The sequence below is a fragment of the Callorhinus ursinus genome, unplaced genomic scaffold, assembly GCF_003265705.2.
Source record: "Callorhinus ursinus isolate GAN/ISIS: 27379988/994484 unplaced genomic scaffold, GSC_fseal_2.0 scaffold25, whole genome shotgun sequence".
NCBI lineage: Eukaryota > Metazoa > Chordata > Mammalia > Carnivora > Otariidae > Callorhinus > Callorhinus ursinus.
The window spans coordinates 36,373,950-36,387,356 of NW_027397087.1; the positions used below are offsets into that span (position 1 = coordinate 36,373,950).

At 44.3% G+C, this 13,407-nt stretch overlaps 1 protein-coding gene across 1 annotated transcript in view; it reads right to left on the reverse strand.

Moving 5' to 3' along the window:
* The window catches only part of MYO9A (myosin IXA), a 346,819-nt gene that overhangs the window by 309,791 nt on the left and 23,621 nt on the right, over positions 1-13,407 (reverse strand). The window lies entirely within an intron of this gene.

Below are 13,407 nucleotides of genomic sequence, written 5' to 3' on the forward strand. Positions count from 1 at the left end.
TCATCATCATCATCATCATCATCATCATCATCATCATCATCATCATCCACTTCTCTGCTGGCTCCTTTCCATCAGCATCTAGAGGTATAGATGTATTAAATCTCTCCATCTTTAAAAATAAATAGAAGCATGATCTCATGTCTTCCTCTAGATATTGACCTTTTGCTTTCCTCCTCTTTAACAGCCAAATCTAAAGTGTCACAATTTCTCACCTCCCTCTCATTTCTCAACCCACTTTAATCTAGATTCTGCTCCCACTACTGTACAAAAAATGCTCAGTAAGATCATTTATGGTTCTTATTTTTACTAGTCTTCCTAGCAATGTTAAACCTTCCTTTTCAAACCACTCTTTAACTGATGTGATACCTAGTTTTCCTAGTACTTCTCTGACCATTCTTTCTTATTTTCAAGTTTCTTATCAAGTTTATTCTCAACTTGATAGAGATTCTCAGGATTTTGTCCCAAAAGCCCTCTTCTCCTCATTCTGTCCAAACTTCCTAGGCCCTCCCAGCCATTCCCCAGGCCAGTGATAAATTTGGGCACTTCTGACCTGTACTTCTCTCCCGAACTCTTCCAAAATTCTACCTGTGTATCCTCTACTAGACATCTTCCTTTAGGATATTTCATAAGCAACTCAAACCCAACAAATCCTAAAGCTCAACTCCTCTTCCCCCATCATCAAACCTGCTTTATCCGTATTCCCTACCTCCAGAAATGACACCACTGCCCACCAAGTTCTCGCCAGAAATCTAGGAGCCATCCTTGACTTGTCTCTTTCTCACACATTCCACATCTATCAATCTCCTAATAATGTTTGTTGCACATCTTAAATATCCTTTAAATTTGTGTATGTCTATCATCAATACCACCACTGTCGTCCAAACAACCATCAGCTTTCATCTGGACTGCCCCAATAGCTTCTAGGGTAGTCTTCCAGTATTCATGCATACTCTCCATCCCTCAGTCCATTTTATATTCTGCCAATATCTTAAAGCTCAGCATAATCTGGCTCCTTCCTGCTTTTCCTACGTCTTTATGAGCTAAACCACCCTTGCCCTAGTTTACTGTGCTCCAGCTCTGCAGACTTTCTTGTAGTTCCTCCAACACAACCCATTCTTTTCTTCCCTTAAAGTCTTCCCTCCTAATGATCTCTCTCCCTCTGATTCCCCCACACTCTTCATCAGGGAAACTCCTATGTAATCTCTTCCTCAGGGAAATCTTCCCTGCTGCACCAGACTAATTTGCTTTCAGTGTGCCCAAATCATATGTAATTTTTGGTGTTAAATCTCTCTTCCCACTAAACTGTAAATGCCCTGGAGGCTAGGGACCATGTCTGATTTGTTCATCATTGAATCCCTGCTGCTTAATATAGTGCCCGGCACATAGACACTGGTTGTTATTTGTTGAATGAAAAGGTGCAAATACAGAAGCAATTCATCAGAAAGAGCCCATCATCCCTCCACGGCGCTGCAATAGGAATCAAAATGCCATGTTATCAGCATAACGTTTCATGCTTGCATAAGAGCAAGCTATCATGGGGGAAGGGAGGTTGATGAACTTAAGCAACCTGACAGAAAACAAGAAACTCACGAAACATATAACTCTAATGTGGACATCTCTTCAATTTATCTGCTGATTTGAGATTTTCCCATTTTACAAAGCTGTAATTCCTGTGTAAGCATTTCTTTCCCCCCCTTTCTTTTTCCTAAGTAAACTCTACATCCAACATTGGGCTTGAACTCACGACCCCGAGAACAAAAGTTGCATGCTGTGCCAGCTGAGCCAGCCAGGCACCCCGTGTGTAAGCAGTTTTAATTCTGCTTTTTTACAAATTTCCACCCTAAATCATTGTCTACTTGTTATGTTTAAAGGCAACATGGGATTACCTCAAGTTAATAGGTCATGATTTTCTTAGCCATTTCCCCACTGCTAGGCTTTTTGGTTAGTTCTGACGTTGCTATGAATAGCAGTGCTACAAACACTATTCATAAATAACTTTTTTGTTTCAAATTATCTCCTTGAGGAATATAAGAGTGGAATTAGGGCATCAAAGCATATGAGCAATTTCTATCCCTTCATATAGATAGAGAGTTCTCAAAAGAAAGAATCAGTGTATAGTACCATTAAAAATATATAATACAGAAGCACCTGTGTGGCTGAGTCAGTAAAGCATCTGACTTGGTTTCGGCCTAGGTCATTATCGTAGGGTCATCATGAGATTGCACATCTTAAATATCTCCCTCTGTGTGATTTCCTCCCTCTTGAGATTCTCTCCCTCTCCTCCTACCCCTCCTCCTGCTTGTGCACTCTCTCTCTCTAAAATAAATAAAATCCGGGCGCCTGGGTGGCTCAGTTGGTTAAGCGACTGCCTTCGGCTCAGGTCATGATCGTGGAGTCCCGAGATCGAGTCCCACATCGGGCTCTCTGCTCGGCAGAGAGTCTGCTTCTCCCTCTGACCCTACCCCCTCTCATGTGCTCTCTCTCTCTCTCTCTCTCTCTCATTCTCTCTGTCTCAAATAAATAAAATCTTAAAAAATAAATAAATAAATAAATAAATAAATAAATAAATAATAAAATAAATAAAATCCTTGAATATATATATGCTATGTATTATGTGCAATATATAATACAAAACCTAAATCTAATTCCATGTAGTCCTACCAACATTGGGTTTTATACTTGTTTAAATTTATTTCGTGAAGTTTAAAAGATAATAACTTTTATTGAGCTCTTTCTATGTGCCAGGGACTTCAAAGGATTTGATATGAATTTTCCCATTTAATAATCACCATAAAACTGTAGGGTAGATGCTATCTCCTCCCTTTTAGTAATGAGAAAACTAAGGCTTAGCATTGCTCAAGTCAAGTAACTCGATAAGGTTTAAATGTAGATGTACTGATTCCAGAACTGTACTCTTAACCAACATAATGTTTGTTAGTGATGGTGTTTTTTTCTGTTTTATTTTCTCAAAAGGAATAACCTCTCTGATTTCAGGAGTATAGTGTAATATACTTCTAGAAAGCTTGTTGTTTGTTGAGGTAAATATCTAGATGGACCTTTTGCTTGAGAAAAGTCAACTCCCTGGGTTGGCTTGAGTGGGTTGGGGGGATACAAAGAAAGATCAGTTACTCCAAACAATAAAAGGAAAGAAATTTGAATTTTCTTTTTTTTTTTTTTAAAGATTTTATTTATTTATTTGAGAGAGAGAATGAGAGATAGAAAGCACGAGAAGGAAGAGGGTCAGAGGGAGAAGCAGACTCCCTGCTGAGCAGGAAGCCCGATGTGGGACTCGATCCCGGGACTCCAGGATCATGACCTGAGCCGAAGGCAGTCGCTTAACCAACTGAGCCACCCAGGCGCCCAGGAAAGAAATTTGAATTTTCGTTGGATTCCCTAGGAAAAGAGAATGAAGCCTAGGTAAGAAAGAAGTGGAGGGAGATTGATGAGAAGAACTGAGATGGGATGCCTGCCGGAAACACAGCAGGAGGCAGGGGCCTGCTGGAGATGACTAGTGAGAAGTTTCCCAAGATAGTGGAAAATGGCTTTCCATTTCTGTGAGCAGTCACGTATACACTGACTTTGAAGTTGTTTTCTGTTTTGTGCTGTAGCCTTCCATTAACTCTAAACCTTGTGTGCAATTTGGATACACCAGCCATCTTGGTGCTGGGTCATTTGCAAGAATGAAGGAAAAGGACAGGCACAGCATGGGCAAGAGGGGCAATAGCCAGAGGACAAGCAGGCTGCACCCTGGTCTGACCCAGGAGATAGAGAAGCAACTTGGAAACGCTTGGGGAAATTGAAGTCTCAGGACTTCCCACAGTGGGTGGAAATGGGGCTGGGGCCGTTTTGGTATTGAGAGAATGACCCTTAAACATTAAATTGTTCGGAGTTGCCAGATCGGAAACTTTGGAGTTTATTCAAGTTGAAAAAGTACTTTTGTTCAGACACAGTGAAAGAAATATGATTTATTAGCAGCATTTGTCAGTCCTTGATATAGAGTACTTAACTTCCTGATCTCGCAGTGAAGGTGTGCCACAGGGCTCCAGACCTCCATCCTCTCCTCTGTGGACAGATTCAGTCCCTTGGTGATATCTCATCCAGGTTCATGCTTCTAGATACGATCCCTATGTCGACAGTTCCCAAATTTGTGTCTCCCAGACTTCTCTCCAGCGTTGCCCACTTGACATTCCCCACTTACCCAGATGAGTTTAAAACTCATCTCAAATTTAGCATGTCCAATATTACATTTCTGATATTCCTTCCCCAAACCGCACCACTCATGGTTTTCTCCATCTCGGTCATTGGCAACTCTATCCATCCTTTCAAGCCAAAACACAGAGTCATCCTTTATCACTCTTTTTCTGTCATATCCCATCTCTAGTTTGACAGGCAAGTCTGTTATTTTTACCTTCAGAATATATCCAGAATCTGCCCATTCCCACCATCTCTACTTCTACCACTCTGGTCAGAACCACCATCATCTCTCACCTGTATTGCCACAAAAGTCTCAGATTAACCCCCTGCTTCCACCTCCCCCAACCCCCAGCAGCCAAGGGTGATCCTTTTAAAACCTGTACAGGAAAAGCTTGTTGCTCCTCTGCTTCCCATTTCATTCACAGTAAAAGCCTAAGTTCTTCCAGTGGTCTTCTGTGATCTCCCCATCCCCTGCCACCCTGCCCTGCCCCACTATTACCTCTTTCACCTCACTTCCTTGCCCTGCCCCCTTGTTGTCTCTCTTCAGCTCCACCTGCATCCTTGATGTTACTGAACAAAGCCAGGCACCTTAAAACTTTTGCATTGGCTATTCTGCCTGGAATGCCCCACAAAGTGTATTCTCTCACTTCTTTTACATCTTTACTTAAATATCAACTTTTCAGTCAGATCTTCCCTTAACCATCATCCTCTTTTATTTTTTTATTTTAATTCCAGTATAGTTAATGTATAGTGTTGTAGGTTTCAGGTACAATATAGGGCTTCGGTAATTCTATACATTGCTCAGCGCTCATCATGATAAGTGTCCTCTTAATCCCAACACCTATTTCACCCATCCCCCCACCCACCTCCCCTCTGGTGACCATCTGTTTGTTCTCTATATAAAGAGTCTGTTTTTTGGTTTGTCTCTTTTTTTCTTTGTTCATTTGTTTCTTAAATTCCACATATGAGTGAAACCATATGGTATTTGTCTTTCTCTGACTTATTTCACTTAGCATTATACCCTCTAGATTCATCCATGTTGTTGCAAATGGTAAGATTTCATTCTTTTTTATGGCTGAGTAATATTCCATATATAATATGGAATATTAATATAAGGGTGTGTATATATGTACATATATATACACACACCATCTCTTCTTTATCCTATTCATCTATTGATGGACACTTGGGCTGCTTCCACAACTTTGCTATTGTAAATAGTGCTGCTATAAACATAGGGGTGCATGTATCTTTTCAAATTAGTGTTTTCAGATTTTTTTTTTAAAGATTTTATTTATTTATTTTGAGAGAGAGAATGAGATAGATAGAGCACGAGAGGGGGGAGTCAGAGGGAGAAGCAGACTCCCTGCTGAGCAGGGAGCCCGATGCGGGACTCGATCCCAGGACTCCAGGATCATGACCTGAGCCGAAGGCAGTTGCTTAACCAACTGAGCCACCCAGGCTCCCTAGTGTTTTCAGATTCTTTGGCTAAATACCCAGGAGTGGAATTACTGGATCATATGTGTGGTAATTCTTTTTAATTTTTTGAGGAACCTCTATACTGTTTTCTGCAGCGGCTGTACCAGTCTGCATTCCCACCAGCAGTGCATGACCATTATCCTCTTTTAATTGCAATATCTCATCAGCATTTCCAATCCCAATTCTCTTGCTTTACGCTTTTTCCTTTAGCACTTAATCACCTTCTAGCATACTATATAATGTATTGTTATAATTAACTATTATAATTTAGTATCTTTGTTGCTTATTATCTTATCTTCCTCCACTCACCACTACAAAACATAAGCTCCATGAAGCTAAAGATCTCTTTGTACCTTGTTCACTAATATATCCCAAGCACTCAGCATCATGCCTAAGTCATTCAATGCCTAACTCACTCAATGATAATTATCTGAGTGAAAAAAATGAAAATGAAAATGAAAATGAAATCTGTCATCCCCAGCAACAGAATGAGAATCTAAGTCCACAATTTCATACAAGAATACACATTTTCCTTTAGACCAGGGATCAGCAAACTTCTTCTTAAATAATAATAAATATTATAGGCTTACAGTTCATACGGTCTCTGTTGTAACTACACAGCCTCTGCCTTGGGAGCTCTAAGGTGGCCAGAGACTGTATATATAAACAAATGGGCGTGACTGTGTTCCAATAAAACTATTTAGAAAAATGAGCAGCCAACTAGTGGGCTGTACTTCACTGATTTCTCCTTTAGACAAAGACATATCTCAGTAAATCATAACTCTTCATTGGCAGGCTAAGCTCTACCCATCAACTTTACTAATTGCCAAAAACAAAATTTTGGAAAAGTGAATGCAAACCTAGCAAAATTACAGATGAGTAGCTTCTCTGCCTGCAGACAGATTGGGCATTCCTTACTCAAAGTGACTGTTGAGCAATATAGGACTTGGGGGTGGGAGATAGGGAGAAAAACCCTGATATCAGCCACTTTCTGACTAATGAGTGTAGAACACATTATCTGTAGCTTTGGAGTATCCTCTAGAGGTTTCTAATATGCAGAATGATCTACTTCTGAGACCTCTTTTCTCTAGGCCATTAAGTTCTTTGGCATTGATGATGAATTTCCTGTAGAAAAGAAACCACCTTTATTTTTGTCAGCTATTCTAAAAGTCAATAGATGGACACAGTGGTTGTAAAAATACCTGCCAATATCCTGAGGCCCGAGCCCTAATCTCCTGCCATCTAGACCAGTGATTCCCAATCAGGGGCAGTTTCGCCCCACAGGGGACATTTGGCAACATCTGAAGATGTCTTTGGTTATCACACCAAGGGGCGGTGGCGGGGGGAGTGCTACTGGTGTGAGGTGGACAGAGGCCCAGGATGCAGCTAAGCATCCTACAATGCACAGAAAACCCCTATAACAAAGAACTCGGCAGCCCAAAATATCAGTAGTGCTGAAGTTGAGAAACCATGATCTCGACTATTCTGCTGGACTTTTTTTTTAATTTTATTTTATTATGTTAATCACCATACATTATGTCATTAGTTTTTGTTGTAGTGTTCCATGATTCATTGTTTGTGTATAACACCCAGCGCTCCATTCAGTACGTGCCCTCTTTAATACCCATCACCAGGCTAACCCATCCCCCAACCCCCCTCCCCTCTAGAACCCTCAGTTTGTTTCTCAGAGTCCATAGTCTCTCATGGTTCATCTCCCCCTCCAATTCCCCCCCCTTTGTTTTTCCCTTCCTACTTTTTTTTTTTTTAAATATAATGTATTATTTGTTTCAGAGGTACAGGTCTGTGATTCAACAGTCTTAACACAATTCACAGCGCTCACCATAGCACATACCCTCCCCAGTGTCTGTCACCCAGCCACCCCCTCCCTCCCACCCCTCACCACTCCAGCAACCCTCAGTTTGTTTCCTGAGATTAAGAATTCCTCATATCAGTGAGATCATATGATACTCGTCTTTTTCTGATTGACTTATTTCGCTTGGACTTTTATTTTTATTTTTTTTAAAGATTTTATTTATTTATTTGACAGAGAGAGAAACACAGCGAGAGAGGGAACCCAAGCAGGGGCAGAGGGAGAAGGAGAAGCAGGCTTCCTGCGGAGCAGGGAGCCCGATGCGGGGCTCGATCCCAAGACCCTGGGATCATGACCTGAGCGGAAGGCAGACGCTTAATGACCGAGCCACCCAGGTGCCCCTCGCTTGGACTTTTAATCTGCTTTGTACTCCACTGCCAAACCAGCATTCCTAAACCACCAAATTTATCTAAACATCACTCCTAAGCTTCAGTAGCTCCAGTAGCTCCTCATTGCCTGAAAGTTCAAATCTTTCCGTCTCATCCTGGCATTTAAATTCCTCAGGATTTTGCCCACTTGTGTTTTCATTCCCCAGCAGGAACTCTGCTTCTCACAAGTTTTCATCCGCACCATCCTCCACACAGTCCTTTTTACCAATGTTATCCCTCGCACACGTACCTTGTGAGGCTCCTCCCCACATCTCTTCTCTGATCCAGCTCTTACTCATTCTTTGAAGCCCACACACGCTTCACACCCCTCTGCCAATGAGTTGGTCCCTTTTTTGTACCACTCCCTTCTGTACTTACCATGGGCTCACATGTTTTACACTGTTAGAATAGCTCTTCCCTCTATCTTGTTTCCTCAATAAACTCCCTGAAGGGTTTCACATTGTATTTCTGGCCTTTCGATCTCAGTTTGCACAGCATAAGGTGTGAAAACTGTATGGTTGTATTGAGAGATTCTTGCATTGAGAGTCAAATGAGATGAGTATAAAAAGCACCTTGTACAGGGCCTGGTACCCAGTTAAGTGCTCAGAAAATTATAGTATCATAGTATCTATAGGAGCATACAATCAGGAGCCCACAGAAGGTGCTTAATAAATCTTTTAATAGTAGTTACGTACTGGAGAGAGCATGCATTCAGACTAGCCTGGTATTTGGAACTAACAGCAAAGAAAAACTTGCATCAGAAATTCTACACCAATTAACACGCCTCCATGCTAGAGTGAATCCAGGAGAAGTGGGTGTCACATTTTCTCAAAGTGGTGCCTAAGCCAACCTTTCTGCCTTTAACAAGTTAATGAATAGCTCATGAGTAAGCTTTGCCCACTCTGGCCCACTTTAGAAGGCTGCCGAATAGGATAGGATGTCGATAGGCCACACTCAGCTTTGCTGGGGTCCCAGCTGTAACCTCCCTAAGTGATTCTGCTCTCAGCAGCTGGAGGCTCTGATATCCCTAGAGAAGTGGGCACCAGCGGGATGAGGCTGCAAAGAGGTCCTGGCCTTTCCCCAAGTGGAAGAGAGCCTTGTCTCAGATCTTGTGAGAGAAGGGAGTGGGGCCTGGTATTCCGAGCAGCCCAGGTTTGGCTTTGGGCCAGGCACTGAGTGGCAAACAAGAAGGAACACATTCCGGGAAGGCAAGGAGCCCTGCCAACGCAACGGGGGCCGGACAAGCTGGGCCTGCTGGGCGCCAGGTGCTCCTTGGCTCTGTGGAGGTCAGGCACTCAGGGAAATGCACTCGGGTTTCTCTGGATTATCGTTTCAGAGGCTTAAACACCTCCCTCCCTCACTTCAGGTGGACAAAGCAGTGCTAAACCTCTAAACCTGAATCCTCTGCTCTCTGGGTTCTAGCCCCTCATCTCTGAATGAAGGTAGGAGAGGAAGGAGTGTTGTGGCCTCCTGAGATCACACTTTGGGGGAGCCAGGTTTCTGTAATTCTGTGCCCTGAGTAAAAGAAGATGCTGCTGACAGCAAGGGCAGGTCAAGGGGAAACCTGGGATTTCTACGCCCTTGTTGGAAGAGTAGCCGAGCTCCCCACCCTCCCCCTCCTACATCCACCCGTCCCCTCACCCCACACCCCCAAACAACACATGCTGGTTCTTCACACCTGCCAGGTCTGCCTCCCTACTGGCCTGACCTTCAGGTCTGGAGAGCCTTTGGGAAGGCATTCCATTCTGCCCCCCACCAACCCCCCTCCCCTCCATGAAAGAAGAGGAAAAGGAAAAGAGAAACGACCAAAGGAGACCGTGGAGAAATGGCCACGGGCGCTTGCCAGAGCTCCCCTTCTGCCGCTGGATAGGCGATGCACTGGACTCGGACCAGACCTGGCCCGGTTTCACCCCACAAGGGAACAGCAGCGGGGGCCTTTCTCTGCCGAAGGAGAATGAAGTCTGGTCCTCTCTGCGGCTCCAGCTCCTGCTGGGCTTTGCTGCCACCTTGTGGCCTAGATGGCATCTCTTCCCCCTCAAGGAGACCAGCCTGGAGATCTGGCTTCAGTCCCCGCCTGAGGCAAACCTGAGAGCCTTCTCTGAGAAGCTTCTCTACCCTAGGATGCCCTGCTTCTGCAGCCCAGCAGCTGGGAGAGAGGGACAGCCCAGGTTCATGACCTCACCCAGCTCGACAGGTGTCCTAATGCCATGGCCACCAGGTAGGCGGGCCAAGGCTGGCTGGCTGGGGGCCGGGGGTAGGGGTGGGGGCAGTCTCTTACTCACAGGAGACCCCTGTGGGTTACAGTTCAGCCAGAGCTCCCCTCATTCCTGAATGTCCTTTTCACCAGAGCCCCTGCTCCTCCCACGACCCTGCCTTGTCTGGCTACACCCATGTTGTAAAATCCAGGCTCCTGCATATATATATTCTCCAATGTCTCCAAATTTAAGGCAGTTGTTTCTTCCTTATAAAGCTAGCTCATTTCAACTTTAAAATTATAAAGATTGTATGCCCTCTCTGTGATGCTGCTGCTATGAACCAGTCCCTGAGAATAATGGAAAGGGGTATATTATGTCGATTATCAGCCATATTTTCCTGCATATTACATTCACGTGTTTATTTCATCTAGCAAAAGAAAGCATTTGTTTTCAGCAACCACTGATCCTACAGACTCCAAACTTTCTGATCTGAGCAGCAGTACCCAGGGATTGTATAAAGTCCAAACTCCCTTTTTCTGTCTACCTCTCCAGCCTCTTTGTCTGTGTGTGTGTGTGTGTGTGTGTGTGTGTGTGTGTGGTAAAATACACATAAAATTTACCGTCATCACTTTTAAGTGTATAGTTCCATAGTGTCAAGTATATTCCCATTGTTGTGCAACCATCATCACCGTCTCCAGAACTCCGTTCGTCTTGTAAAACTGAAACTCTATGCCCATTAAACAATAACTCTCGCTTCCCTTCCCCCCAGCCCCTGGCAAACACCACTCTACTTTCTGTCTCTATGAATGTGACCACTCTAGGTACCTCATATAAGTGGAATCATACAGTGTTTGTCTTTTTTTTTTTCTAAAGATTTATTTATTTGAGAGTGTGCGTGTGAGCAGGGGGAGGAGCAGAGGGAGAGGGAGAAGGAGACTCCCCGCTGAGCACGGAGCCCAATACAGGGGTTCGATCCCAAGACCCTGAGATCATGACCTGAGTCGAAATCAAGAGACAGTGGCTCAGCTGACTGAGCCACCCAGGTGCCCCACTGTTTGCTTTTTTGTGGCTGGCTTATTTCACTTGGCAGAATGTCCTCAAAGTTCATCCATATTATAGCATGTGTTAGAATTTTCCTCCTTTTTAAGGATGAGTAACATTCCATTGTATGCATATACCACATTTTGCTTATCCATTCATTGGTTAATAGACACCTGACCTGGGTTGCTTCCACCTTTCGGCTATTATGAGTAATGCTGCTCTGAACGTGGGTGTGCAGATAGATAACTCTTCAAACCCTGCTTTCAGTTCTTTTGGGTATACAGCCAGGAGTGGTATTACTGGATCATATGGTAATTGCCTTTAGTGTTTTGAAAAACTGCCATACTATTTTGCACAGCGGCGGCGGCACCATTTTACATTCCCACCTGCAGTGCATAAGGCCTCCAATTTCCCCACATCCTCACCAACACTTGTTTTCTGTTTGAGAGTAGCCGTCCTAATGTGTGTGAAGTGGCGCCTGATTGTGGTTCTGATTTCCCTAATGACTAGTGATGCTGAGCATCTTTTCATGTGCCTGTCGGCCATTTGTATCTCTTCTTCGGAGAAATGTCCATTCAAGTTCCTTACCCATTTTTTAATTGGTTGTATATGTTGTTGGTGTTGACCTCTCCAACCTCTTTCCACATCACTCTCCCACCTGATCAGTATCCTAGCGTCATGCAGAGTCTCTCTGTGCAGAAGAGACATATGTGTTCTCTCCTACGTTTTGCAGTTACTGATCCATTTGCCACGAAATGCTCCTCCCGTGGCTGGTTCCTCATCCTTTAACATTAATCTAAAAGTCACTTCAGAGAACCTTGCCTGACCGACCACCCATCTATAGCCAACTCCCCATTTACTCATATCACCGTTTCTCCCCTTCATGGAACCTAACCACAATCTGTACTTACCTTGCTTGTTTACATATTTACTTGGAACTTATGTTTACATGGTGTGTAAGTGCCATGGGGACACAGAGATACTGACTGACATGTTCACTGCTATATCCCCAGTGCCCCGCATAGTACCTGGCTCGTGCTCTGGGCTCAGTATTTGCTGAATGAATGAATCACTACTAGAAGGGGCATCCTAGGGAAAAAGAAAGGTAACGTGACACAAATTGGAACTTCACCTCCCTAATCTAGGCTCGATGTCATAGAAAAGGACACAGGGATTTTTCTGGCTCGGAGTTCTGGACTTGAATTCCTGAGTCAGAAGCACAGTACCATTTGAACCCAGGACGTTGCTTTGGAGCTGCCCAAGAGAAATAGGGAAGCCTTCTCGGTGTCCCCCCAGCAGAGGCAGGAGGCTGCAGAGGTTTCCTGTGGCTGCTCTTCACCTTCCCAGTATGCCTGAAGTATGAGGCGGCTCAGCCACAGCCCTGTGAGATTTGCAGAGTACTCGAGATTCTGGGGATGACTTGGGCCCCGTCAGTCTCCTTAGTGCCAAATATGTTAACACGAGGACCTTTTGTGAGTCGTCAAAAGATAAAAATGAACTTTCCATACCACAGGACACTAGAAAAAATCAAATGTTTATATTTTAAAATATTTTGAAAGGCTACTGCCATGCCGGAACAACCCAAGGATAGTCGAACCAATCTCTCAGGGACTCAAAGGGACTCAGCCAGTGCAAGCAGGTCTGTATAAATACACATAGTTTACAAATGAACACAAGGGAAAGAACAGTGGCCCCACAGGACCAGGCTGAGGAACAAAAGGGAGAAACGGACAAGGGGCCCTCCAGAGTGACAGGCACACTCATGCCCAAGAGGACCTCCAGAGCCACCTCCCCTATAGCATGCCTCTTGCCTTTTCTGAGCCCAGGGCATGGCTGGAGACCGGATTCACCAGCATGTTGGCACAGCTACCCAGGACTTGGTACCTCTGGTGGTCTCTCACGAGCCTCTGGCTCAACCTAGCAGGGCTCAGAGAATGGACCTGTTCTCCCTGCCCTTCAGCAAGGACCAAGGCGGGGAGACACTGGGGCAAGTAGGACTATTTCCCTGAAATCGTGATAAAAAGGAGTGTTGAAGGGGGCTGGTTCCAAAACAACGATGGGTTTTTATCCAGTGTGGAATATGAGTTCCCCTGACACCTACAGAGGTGGTACAAGCAACCCCCCAGGCAGGCTCTAAGCTTAATCCTAGAAACTGCAGCGGGGAAGAATAAAGAGACCGCTCGTCTGAGCTTAGGGACTTGTCACCTACAGATCCGTCCCCCACATCCTCATTTGGGTTTGTCATAAACAGGACAATCAT